The sequence below is a fragment of the Pantherophis guttatus genome, chromosome 3, assembly GCF_059756535.1.
Source record: "Pantherophis guttatus breed Tessera chromosome 3, ASM5975653v1, whole genome shotgun sequence".
In the NCBI taxonomy this organism is placed as follows: Eukaryota; Metazoa; Chordata; class Lepidosauria; order Squamata; family Colubridae; genus Pantherophis; species Pantherophis guttatus.
This window is the reverse complement of record NC_142065.1, coordinates 64,595,314-64,606,175: the sequence shown is the minus strand read 5'-3', so window position 1 is coordinate 64,606,175 and position 10,862 is coordinate 64,595,314. Positions and strand designations below refer to the sequence as shown.

General features: G+C 38.4%; 1 long non-coding RNA gene across 1 annotated transcript; it reads left to right on the top strand.

Moving 5' to 3' along the window:
- Positions 1-306: 306 nt before the first annotated feature.
- Positions 307-4,820, top strand: LOC117664410 (uncharacterized). Its single transcript, XR_004591039.3, has 2 exons — positions 307-740; positions 3,093-4,820. It is a non-coding gene; the product is annotated as an uncharacterized LOC117664410 (long non-coding RNA).
- The last annotated feature ends 6,042 nt before the right edge of the window (positions 4,821-10,862 follow it).

Here is a 10,862-nt window from a genome sequence, read left to right as displayed (position 1 = left end):
TGCACTACCACAAGTTCAGCAGCAGATCACTGAAAGCAGTTGCCACAGCAGGTTTCTATAATCTCATTTATCCACATTGCTCATAACTGGGTTTACTGTGCCTGCCATTAAACTAGGTGTACACCGAAACAGTTCCAAGAACACATTCCACCAATTTGCCACAAGCAAAATGAAAACAAAGTAAGAAAAAGTGCTATTAACTACAAGGAACATATAATTAAGCACTGATCCAGAGACATCATGTGAGAACTTTTCTAAAGAATATAGGGTGGGAAGATAAAATCAAAAACAGCAGCAGCAGCAACTGTACTTGCCTAGGAATTCATCTTGAACATAGAGTATTGTTAGCTTAATGTTTTAAATGCGCTGTTTTGTTTAGCCAGTTATGAACCACTTCAAGGGTAGAAACATTTATGTATCGTATGCAAGGTGGCCCGTTTATATCTCCTTCATTACAGTGGATAATGCAGAGCATAAATGGTAGCATTAAAGTTGAGTGCTTTCTACAACAGTTTCATTGGAGTAACTAACATTCAAGGCTTGGAATGAAATTCAAACATTGTTTGCAGCAGTGGTGGGTTGCCTCCGGTTTGGACCGGTTTGCAAGAACCGGTTGTAAAATCGACGGGAGGCCCTGCCCACCATCCCGGATGTCGTCATCGGTGATCTGCGCATGCGCAGAAGCAAGGCGCACGAGCAAAGCAACGCATGCACAATCCTGTTGTGAACCAGTAGTAAAGGTAAGTAGAACCCACCCCTGGTTTGCAGGCTACGAAAGTGGGTGTTTAATTTAAAGAAACAGCAGAACACCAAAGAGTCCTGTATTCATCTTGCTACAAAATAGACAAATATTAACTAGTATTAACTAATATTAATTCCAAAGACCATTGATGGATCCTAAAAATCTCTGAAAATGGATTATTATAACTAAATGGGAGGAGATTGTAATGGCTTTTTTACATTCCACCGGTTGCCATGAAATTATCATATCGTCTTGGTCCCACAAATTTCTATCCTCCATACACCTCCACAGGTACAGTTTCCTTAAATATTATTACTGAATCATAAAATAATCTCATTTATAATTAAGAGCAATAGGCTAAAATCTCCAGGACGTTGGTCTAATCTCCTTCTTAGACTGAAGAGATGATTTTGTTGGACCAGGTCTGTGTAGGACTGTTGTACAGGGTGATATAGAAACATGAGCGCAAGAGAGACCATAGCTTTGTAGTGCAAACAGATATTTATCCAATGATATTTATTTGAATATCTTAGGCCCATGATGGCGAACCTATGGCACGTGTGCCACAGGTGGCACGCAGAGCCATATTGGTGGGCACATGAGTGTTGCTTTAGCTGAGCAAACGGGCCATTTCCAGCCTCCGGAGGGCCTCCAGGGGGTTGGATAAGGCTGTTTTTGCCCTCCCCAGGCTCCAAGAAAGCCTCTGGAGCCTGGGGAGGGCGAAAAACAGGCCTACCGGGTCCACCAGACCATTGCGTGCCAAAAGCGGGGGAAGCATGGGGGGTCATGCGCGCATGCGCGGGGGACAGGGTGCATTGGATTATGTGTGTGGGCACACACAGACGCAACCCCCTGTGCGACCCCTGCTTTTGGCACACAATGGCAAAAAGGTTAGCCATCACTGTCCTAGGCCTTTTGCTCCAGAATAGCAAACGATCACCTTTACCTGATCACTAGTAGTCAGAATGAGTTCCCTCTGGATTGATGGCATGACTTTCCTCAACTGAATTTATTTTGCTGTTACTGAATCTCATATTTCTTTTTTGCAATTTTTATCAAAGTTTTATTGTGAAAGTTTATCATATTCAATCTAAAAAAACCCCCATAACTATGCTCGGAGAGGGTACATTTCCTGCTTTCTCATCTGGCCCAGGCAAAGTTGAAATAGCTTCAGCAAATAAATAAAACAGCCTATATATTATCACTGTCTTATCTTCCTGAGCACTCCACATGTAAAGGTTCTCTAGTTCCTAAGAGGGACAACTTTATCCTATAAAGCCCCCAAACTTCACTAAACATTGTGACTTATGGCAGGAAACAACTTACCATACTTGCATTAAAATATAGTTAGTTTTTTAAAAAGCCAGGTTGTAGAAAAGTTGAGTGTGCAGTAAACCTTCATAGCATCTGGTTAAATAAGATATTTGCAAGATTAGAATTGAATTATTCAGAATAGAATTTTTTCTTTTGCCTTTGCCTGAGTTGAAATTCAGGATAGCCATGACCTGATCAATACCCCCAAAATATACAGATTAGGCAGTGGAAATGCACAAGCAAGTACATAGGCTAAAATTCCTGCTTCAGACCCCCTGTGAAATTCAGAAATGTTCCTTCTCAAGATGAGAATAGTGACTATCTGAAATTTGTAAGACACGAAAGAAGCATGAGCTCTTTATCCTGTGCACTTTAGATAAGCATCCAGGGCCGGATTTTCCTATAGGCTAACTAGGCTTCAGCCTAGGGCCTCAAGATCAAGAGGGGCCTACATTCAAATTGTTAGCAAAATTAAAATTACACTTTCACTATAGGTAAAAGGGCCTCATCAGTGGAATAGCCTAGGGCCTCTTTTCATCTAAATCCAGCCCTGTAAGCATCATTAGCATTATGAGTTATCAGACCATTGTTAGTTTTGATATCTTCACCACAAGTTTTGGCCTGACACAAAACAAGTTGGCCATAAAAGTCAGTAGCTCAGTTTCTATCAGGACTTAACTATTTGATGAGGCTCAACAGATTTCCAAGGAGGCTTTGGCCCAACTTAAAATGTTGGACTAAAATACACATCAGTGTCCTGTCACATGATCAAGAGCAATTTCAGAAGGGCTCTTTGAAATGCTTCAACATCTGCTATGAACTTCTGTGTTCTTAGTTTCCATATTTGGCAATTGGACAAATTTATTTTTGGCTTAGATACTATGTATCAAAAATGGCAGGGCAAATATTTTGATTAATCACAAATTCTTGCAACTCTTCCTACATACACAATAGCCCTGATCTTCCACATCTGGATTAGGAAGAAAGATATATTTTTAGCTTCAGCATCTTCTCAATTTCTCTGTTTTTTTTCCAGAAATGTGCCTCTATATAGCCTTGGATGGACTGGGAGCAAGGAAGGGAAAGCAAAAGAAGGAAAATGGAAGGAAGAAAAAGAGACTAAATGAGAGGTTGTAAGGATGTGTTAGCAAGCGAAGACAAAAACAATAGTATTATATGTTCAAGCAATATCTAGTGTCCTCCATAGCCAAAGAAAGTATTGAAATGTCCTTGAGTTCCCTAGTTGTATCTTCTGAATATCAACATGTCTTTATTCTAGAATTCTGTCTTGTCTCAAAGTACAATATACAGTGGGACCTTTTAGTGACAGCTAAAGTTAGCAAGGAGAGGTGATGAGCAGTCTAAGGCCGAACAATACAAGAAATATTATATTTGGCCATACCTAACCTTGATAAATACAAAGTTATGGAAGAAAAAATGTTTAGACATATACTGTATTTTTCGCTCCATTAGACACACTTCCCCCCCCCCAAAAAAGGTGAACGGTGCCGGTCCTTTGGTGAATAGCAGCCGGGACGCGAGGTCCTTTTACAGTGCTGAACCCCTCCTCTTTTGTTTTTGTCATTGCCCGCCTCTTCTGTCTCTTTTCTGCAGTGCAGGAGTCAATAGGTAGAGCTGGCACATGAAAGGACACCTATCTGTGGTCCTCTCAGGCTCTGCCTGATTTTGTTTCTTGTTTTCCTCTTCTAAACCTAGGTGCGTCTTAGGGTCAGGTACATCTTATGGAGTGAAAAATACAATATATATAGAGAGAAGCAAATTCTTTGCTGTTGTGCAAACTGATCTTCAGTACTAATGTTACTTGCATTTGGAGGAAAGGAGCTTCTCTACTCCGGGTCCTTGATTTCCCACAACACACCAAGTTCTGAGAGAAAGAATTATGGCAACAGCTGGGGGCAATCACTGACATTTCCTCCACGGCTGAGTTGAAGTGGTCTCCAACCACCCTTGAGTCAGCAGAAAACTATACCAGCGTGAAATTTGCTGCACCCACTGCTAATCTCTATCCTGTCTCTATTGCCTGGGGCTGGCAGAGGAGTTTATTTATTTATTCAATTTATACTCTACTTGATGGCAACCAGCAACATTTATAAGAGAAAAAAATACCTGAAAAGTTTAAGTCATACCTTACAATACTAAAATTAATGCCTGGGCTAGGAACTGGGAGACTGAGTTCTAGACTTCCCTTAGGAATGAAAGATAGGGTGACTTTGAACCAGTCGGTCTCTGTCAGCCCAACCCATTTCACATGATTGCTGATGTGGTGAAAATAGGACGCTGGAGCAGGATGTACATTGTCTTCAGTTGTATAAAGAGATGGGATACACAGGTAGTTCCTACATCCACAATTGAGTCCAAAATTTCTGTTGCTAAGTGAGAAATGTGTTAAGTGAGTTTTGCCCATTTTATGACATACCTTGCCACCTTTGTTAAGTGAATCATTGCAGTTGTTAAATGAGTAAGATGGTTGTTAAGTGAAGCTGACTTCCCCATTGACTTTGCTTGTCAGAAGGTTGCAAATGGGGATCACTGCAACCGTCATAAATGTGAGTCAGTTCTCAACCATCCAGATGTAAATCACATGACCATGGGGATGCTGCAACGGTCATAAGTGTGAAAAATGGTCATAAGTCACTTTTTTCAGTGTTATTGTAACTTCAGTCACTAAGCAAACTGTTGTAAGTCGAGGACTACCTGTAACTGTATTAACACCAAATACATCAAATATACATCAAATATATAGCTACTTATGGAACCATTATTTAACTAAGCTTCAAAATCTGTGGTTAAAATTCATACTGATGGATCTCACAATAACTTGCCATTCAGATCTCTAATAGTAGATAATTTGCAACTAAATGTGCCTGTAGACTTAATTCGGGGGGAAAATGCAATGTGGCTGTCCATCAGTGTCTGTCTGGCCATCAATGGCATGCAATACATACTGAGAAGTCAACATTTTATTTCACAGTTTTTAGGAACCAACTCACTTGCATTGCCTTCTAGTTTTAAAATAATAAGATTCCTTAAGAAAAACCCAAAACCATCAACATTTCTTTTCTCAGCTTCTCACTTTGCTAATGCTCAGTACTGATACAGCATTTAGGCTGTTCTTGTCAATATTATCTGATATTCTAACTTCTAAAGTTGTGTGGAAGTGATGCTTCCTTAAAGTCAAATGCAACTCCTAGTAATTTCATGACATGGCTATTACTTTTCTTGGCAAAAATGCACCAAATGCCCATTGCCATTTTCATGGTTATGTATTTTATCTTTCCAGTCTATTCTACAGTCATGATATTAACTAGCAGTCTTCCATCCTAGTGTTTACAAGATCTAATTATGGTTACGGTGGGGTTTTTTTTTTTTAAATCACAGAGTTGGCTAGGTTTTGCTACCTAACTGGGCAGAATCCTTCTAAAAAAGGGGGTGAGCAAAAATTCAGAATTTTGAGCAAGGAGTTCAGGAAGAGCTTTTCTCCTCTAAAAAAGAAACTAATCTGAATATTTTTTAAAAGGAATGACTATGTCAGAGACGTCTAAGGATAGAAAGAGTGTAGTTTGGCAGCATAATAGCCATGTCTTTGTAACAGTATTCCAAGAAAACTGGTTTTGATTTTACTTTTGGTTATTGCATAAGCTTTTGCATTGCGCTGCCATCACCCACAGAGTATATTTTTGCCCAATCTTTTAACCTCAAAAAGTGCAGTTAAGGAAGGCAGGGCTACGCAACTGCATGTATCTATTTCATCTGTGTAATGAGAAACATATTGAAGTGTGTAGACCAATAGAGAGCTTCTGACTGTAAGTTTCACAATCAGAGTAACGTTTCCATTACCTGAGATGGTGGTATTTTACAGGTTTGATTCTTAAGATATGTGGGGGGGAGTATATTTCTGAAGCAGTCCTCTTTTACCTCATCTATATAAGAAGAGCTAGTCTGGTGCAGTGTGGAGGTTCTCAACCTGTGGCCCACAGACCCGGAGTGGGCGTGATATTGTCGCAGGGGGTCCAGGAAGGCTTGAAGAAATATTACGATTTAAATCTTGAGTTAAGTCTTGGGGGTCCATGGCCATGATTTGTGCCCACAAAAGGAATTTAAAGGATGCCCGTGGTGAAGAAAAGGTTGAGAACCACTGTGTCAAGCTAAAAACCAGGAGACCGTGACTTCTAGTTCCACTTTAGGCACAAAGCAAGCTGGGTGACCTCAGGCCAGTTAATTTCACTCAGATTTAGGAAGGAGGCAGTGGCAAGCTACTTCTAAAAACCTTACCATGAAAACTGCAGAGACTTCTCTAAGCAATTCTTCGAAAATCAGACAAGATTGAATGGAAGAAAAAGAAATCATTTCCAGCAGAGAAGGGAAAGCAGCAAAGATTTTGCCGGTTCCACTAAACTATATACTAAGCTTTAAGTAGTTTCTTTACTTAAGAACAGTAGTTTAGAAAATGAAAAAACGAATAAAAGCTGCAAAAGTGCCTCTCAAAAGCTGCAAGTCACATGCCCAGAAAATAATCTGGAGTAAAACAATGGGTTAAATATCCAACTCTCATAATGCAATTTTTGCACCCTTAAATACATTTTATTATTGGCATTGCATTGTGCTCTGAAACCAGCTTGGAGAAGGAATCAGCTACTCATTTTGAAAGACCTTTCCCCATTCTCTTGGTGGGAGTCCACTTATTCAAACAGAACTGAGAGGAAGAGGGTCAGTAAGCAAACAGAATTGTCTTTTTTGTTACCGATTCTGTAACCTTTAGTTTTAATTACAAAGAGTTACGCAGAATTCTAGCAGGTAATTTTTTTCTAAAACAGCGCTTGATGGTTTGCTTGTCGACACAACAAGCAGGCACAACTAGCACAGTATAAAAACCAGTTAAAAAAAAAAAAACAAGTTGCAAGCTACCCTGTCTTGGTCACCGTGCAACAAGATATTTATTGGGGACTAGGAGGTTGTTGCTACCATAAGAAATTGCTAACACCCACACCATTTCTGAAGAAACAAATTCAATGTAAACCATATCTGGTCCCAATTACAGATAACAAACTTCGGAAGTCCTTTACACTATTGAGATTGAAGATCTTACCATTAAGCAGTTTTGCAGAATACATACCAGAAATTCACCTATGACAAAAGTCTTTATCCCTGCAAAGATGGGTGCGTTGAATCACGGAGTCATATTCTGCTGTACTATCACCCAGACACCTGCAAGTGAGTTACTATCACCTCTTCTTAGCTCATTTCCAGGTTGGATAGAAGGATTATATCCTCTTTTGGAAGATAAAGAGCCCGAGATAACTCTTCGAGATTGCAAAGGTTACATTTGTGGCCTGTAGAATTTGTGCATTGTTGACAACTAAGTAGGCAATGCGCGGCTACAGCATTCATATCATGCCTTTTATTATGCCACTTTGTACTTTGTATCACAAACGGTTTTTAAAAAGAACGTCTGAGTCATTGACCTGTAATAAAGTTTGAACTGACTTGAAAAAAAATCAACATTCTTATTATTCAATATAGAATATTTTAAAAATACTTGATTACAGATTTAGGTAGTCAGCCACCATATCCTTAGCAGTTAGATCTCTCTCTTCCCCCCTTCCTCTCTCTCCCAAAAATGGGGAAAAGGTAGTTACATTTTTCCATATTTGTCTGAATTTGAAACAAAAAGCTTTCTATATTACAGAATTTCTTAAAGACCGGCTTTTTCTGCAAAAAGAGGTTTGCTTGATGAGTTAATGTCTCCATAGAACTATTAATATACAGGAAATGGCAAAATTGGGAGAACCTTCTTAGTAATAGTTGCTCGAGTCAATTATGGAACTTTTCCATAAAAGAATGGATAGCTGTCCATTCTTAAGCTATTTGCTCTATCAGCTATATACTTACGAGTACCATTTTCTGATGTGTTGCTTTCTGGTGGCTTACCCATAAATACGGCTTAAGATTTGCTACAAGCAAACCTCAAGCAAACCTTTGAAAGTAGACATTGATCATTTCTACCTGCCTATCTTGTTACATCTTTTGGGGAAAAAAATATTCCTATGCCTATAGAGCAGGGTTCTCTAGACTTGGCAACTTAAAGACTTGTGGACTTCCCAGAATTCCTCAGCCAGTTTGGAGACTCCTGCTAGAGAGCAAGGATGGGAGACATTGGAATTCCACCCCTAGCAGTTCCAGCAAGAAAGGTAAAAGTAATGGATAGTAAGAGTTACGGTTCATCATCATTTAGAAGGCAAATTGTTCCCACTCCTACGAAAGAAGGTGCCAAAATTCTTCTACGTTTAAATGTGAAAAGCAAAATATCCAAACTACCCCCCCAAAAAAGAAATCCACTCCCCAAAGCTACTTTCTCTTGTAGAATCTAAGCTCAAGTTGCTCAAACCCTATAATTTTATCAGAAGAGGTAATTTCTTTTAAAGACACAGAAAAATAAAGTAAAAATGTAAGTATGCAGATGCATTTCTCCCTTATTTTCTTCTTCATCCTTCTTTCTTGGTATAGCGTTCTTAGAGATACAAAAGCTTGTACATTATTTTGTAAATCTTGTATTGGCCCACTTATCATAATGCCTCAATATGGATTTTGTTTAAACTAAGAGTGTGATTTCTTCATGCCAGATCAGCAAGTTCTTCAACAAGCAGAACAAGAAAATCAAGACGAAAGACAGGGAGATACAAGATTCTAATCCCCATTTTCAATGGCAAATTGTAACATACATTATTCTGGATGGTATGATCCACTTTAGGTATTGAACGTTGTAATAGGATAAAAAAATACAAAAGGTTCTTTCTCGCACAGGAAATAATAGTCATGATTATAAAATAGTAATATTTGAGAAATGATACTTATGATGGAAAAGGGGGGGGAATTGTATATAAGGAAGACAAAGGGCACAGAGGCAGGCAAAGATATTTTGGGTAAAGTTGCTTTAAATGAGGTAGTCTTCCTTCCCTGTCCGTAAGTACTCATTGGAGACTCTCAGTCATCCAGGTTATAGTTGTCTCAAAGGTGCTTTCTCAAAAGCACCTGTTTTTTCTTTGAGGAAGAAGACAACGTTTTGCTTCTCACCCAAGAAACTTTCTTGGTTCTGGCAGGATGGTGGGGGCTATGTCAGAACTAATCCCTCCATTGCCCCCACCATGCTGCCAGAACCCATGAAGTTTCTTGGATGAGAAGCAAAACTTCTTCATCTTCCTCAAGGAAAAAAAAAAAACAGTCCAGTTGCCTTTTGAAAAAACACAGTTGAGAATATTCATTGGAGTCTACATATTTGTTTTTCTAGATAGGGCAAATTATTAATCCACTTACGATTGTTAGGACCAACAAGTACAAGACTTCATGTTTTTCTGTTTTTTACTAAGAAACCATAATTAATCATCAGGTGAAGACTATGTCATCAATCAGTCGCATCAAGAGAGTTTTAATATAACATTGTTTTGAATATAAGGGTTTTTGGATAGTCATTCTTTCTCTACTAAAGCATGGGAAGACGGGAGGAATATCTTAAGAGAATAAAGTAAAATTTAATTTCTACATATACTTCATAAGCCTGTGTGATGCATTGGCTAAGGTATTGGGCTAAATCAGAAAATTCAGAATCTCACCTTCTCTCAGCCCTTAGATTCACTACTTTATGGGATTGCGATTGTGACAAAATCGCAAAATATACCACCTTAAACTCCTAAATGAAAGACAGGCTATAAATAAACAAGGATACCTATGTATGAATTAAAAAAGAAGAGTGTGTTTATTTGTGGATGCACACTAATGCTGGAAAGCAGTGCTCGCTTGAAAGATTGCATCAAAACACTTTCATTTCAATTAAAAACATTATTAAATTTCAAAATAATGTACAAAACTGGGATTCCTTCCTTACGGTATATGCCAAAGCATTTTCTAAATATAATCATACAGAAAAGTCAAGAAAGCTGATATGAGAGGAGCACTAGGGGACTTGAAGAAACAATTTGTTGACACTTACAAAATCACTAGTGTAAATGGAATACTGTATGAAGGAGACAAGGCTGACTGAATTCAATAATGTCTGAAGAACTGTACTTCTGATTATTAGTCATGCCATATAATTCCTTAAATATCTTAAAAGACAATGTACTTGAAAGACAAATGTGTAAGAAAACAAACTTGCATATTACTTTATCAAACACAGACATATCTCAGTTAAAAATAGACAAGCTAGAATCTTGGCATCCATTTTTTTTCTTTTTCTCCAGTGTTTCCTTCTCATTTTGATAGACTCTTAAAATCTAGACTGCTAAGCCTTCAAAGATATACACAGATGTTTAAATATATTCCTTAATGCAAGCCTTTCATTCCAACTGGATTACTTCCAGGAATATCTTTATCAACCCCTTTTTACCCCCACACCCCAAATCCTTTATAGCCAAGCTTCTAAATGCCCCAAAAACTGCTTCTCCTAGGTGTCAAATCTTTATGAACTGGCAAAAAGTTAAATATTTTAATGACATTATTCCATATAGAAAATGGCTACTCTAGACCTCCCATGGAAAGAAATGGCATTCATTTATAAAACATTGCTAAAAGACACTGTGGAATTCGTAAACCAAGGGGAGGCTATGCAAAGGTAGGGGTGGATAGACTTAATAATTATTTATATGTTGTTTAATCCATTAACCACAGCCAGTGGTGTAGGAAGCTGAACAACATTCCCACCACCATGTCTCTTTTTCAAACTCTGTAAGTAGCATGAAAAGATTTAATTTTGACCCACTTTCTTAAAATACTTCAGTACATGAATAAATAT